This window comes from Octopus bimaculoides, chromosome 30 (genome assembly GCF_001194135.2).
Source record: "Octopus bimaculoides isolate UCB-OBI-ISO-001 chromosome 30, ASM119413v2, whole genome shotgun sequence".
Lineage (NCBI taxonomy): Eukaryota > Metazoa > Mollusca > Cephalopoda > Octopoda > Octopodidae > Octopus > Octopus bimaculoides.
Window position 1 is genome coordinate 5,743,714 of NC_069010.1, and position 2,431 is coordinate 5,746,144.

Sequence of the window (2,431 nt, forward strand, 5' to 3'; positions counted from 1 at the left end):
GGGTACATATATATGTGTGTTCGCTTCTCTATCATTGTTTCCTATTCCTCCGATCTGTACCCTGCTCAACAGAGGTACTCAATTGCGGGTACTCGGCGAACTAATCAGTGCTGGTACCACATGAAAAGCACCCAGGTGTCTTGGGGGGAAAATTTCAAAACATTGTGTTAACAACAAACAAGATGAGGACAAATATCCATCAAATGTAAATAACGTAAACAATCTACATAATTCGTCGTCTCTTAAATATGGAACTGTATGAATAATACTGTTCTATATTTGAGAGACGAGGAATTATGTACATAATTTACATTGGACGAATATATCTCTTCACCTTGTTTGTTGTTACGTTTCGGTTGATGTACTCTCCAGCCTTCATCAGATGTCCTGGGGGAATTTCGAACCTGGGTTCTCATTCCTAAGCTATTTTCCCGTTGTTATTATTATTACTCAGGTCACTGCCTGGAATCGAACTGGGAATCTTGGGGTTAGTTGTTGGCACTCCGTCGCTTACAATGTCGAGGGTTCCAATTGATCCGATCAACGGAACAGCCTGCTCGTGAAATTAACGTGCAAGTGGCTGAGCACTCCACAGACACGTGTACCCTTAACGTAGTTCTCGGGGATATTCAGCGTGACACAGTGTGACAAGGCCGACCTTTTGAATTACAGGCACAACAGAAACAGGATGTATGAGTGAAAGAAAGTTGTGGTGGAAGAGTACAGTAGGGTTCGCCACCATCCCCTGCCAGAGCCTCTTGGAGCTTTAGGGGTTTTCGCTCAATAAACACTCACAACGCCCAGTCTGGGAATCGAAACCACGATCCTATGACCGCGAGTCCACTGCCCTAACCACTGGGCCATTGCGCCTCCACCTTGGGGCTAGTAGCCTTAGTAAAAATACCTTAGGAACGAGAACCTAGGTTAAAAATTCTTCCAGGACACCTGATGAAGGCTGGAGAGTACATCAGCTGAAATGTTGTGTTAACAACAAACAAAATGAGGCCAAATATCCATCAAATGTAAATAATATAATACAGCAATAAACAAGTTTTGAAGATGCATAATCCTCCATACTTCTTGTGTGTGTATGTATACTCTCTTTACTCTTTTTGCCAAACCGCTAAGTTACGGGGACGTAAACGCACCAGCATCAGTTGTCAAGCGATGTTGGAGCGACAAACACATACATATATATATATATACATATATACGACGGGCTTCTTTCGGTTTCCGTCTACCAAATCCACTCACAAGGCTTTGGTCGGCCCGAGGCTATAGTAGACGACACTTGCCCAAGGTGCCACGCAGTGGGAATGAACCCGGGACCATGTGGTTGGTAAGCAAGCTACTTACCACACAGCCACTCCTACGCCTATATATATATATATATATGTTTGTGTGTGTGTGTGTGTGTTTGCGTCTTTGTTTGTCTCCTCAACATCACTCGACAACTGGTGTTAGTGCATTTAAGTCCTCGTAACTTAGCGGTTCAGCAAAGAGACTGACAGAATAAGTACTAAGCTTAAAAATAAGCCCTGAGCTCAAACTGTTCAATGAAAACACTCCAAGGCAGTGCTCTAGCATGGCCGCAGTCAAATGGCTGAAACGAGTAAAAGAATTTAAAAAATACATGCACACACTCACATAGGCACATGGTAAGCAGTTGGTTTCCTAACCACATGGTCCAGAGTTCAGTCCCACTGCATGGCATCTAGGCCAAGTATCTTCTAAAGCCTTAGGCCAACCAAAGCCTTGTGAGTAGATTTAGTAGAAGGAAACTGAAAGAAGCCCATACATATATATATCTATGCATGTCTTTGTTTTTCCCCCACTATCGCTTGACAACCGGTGTTGGTGTGTTTATGTCCCCATAACTTAGCGGCTTGGCAAAAGAGACTGACAGGATAAGTACCAGGCTTGAAAACAGAAGTACTGGGGTTGATTCAGCCAAATAAAAGTTCTTCCAAGGCAATGCCCCAGCATGGCTGCAGTTTAATGACAAGTAAAAAAATATATATATACACACAGACACACAGACAACTACACATACATACATACAGTGTTCCACAAACACATAATTTTTCACGTCTGGCCATATAGCCTTTTCCGTTTGTTTTCTTTTCCATTTGTTTCCTGTCCGCCACTACATTCCTCCATGGCACAGGTTTAATTTGTATATACAAATTTAATTTGTGATCCATGGGAAGAGCCACTTTAACGATGCGTCCTGCCCTACTCTTCGAAACGCCTGTGTTAGAATGGGGGTAGCTGATGAAGGAAAATGTTCTTTATGTGGCCTGTGTGTGTTCTGTACACTGGTTATTATTATTTTTTTGTCTACGTTTTGTTTGCAATGTCCTGTACCCAGATATGCACCTATATATACAGGTAGACGTAGGTATGGACATACCTGTACGTATATATGCAT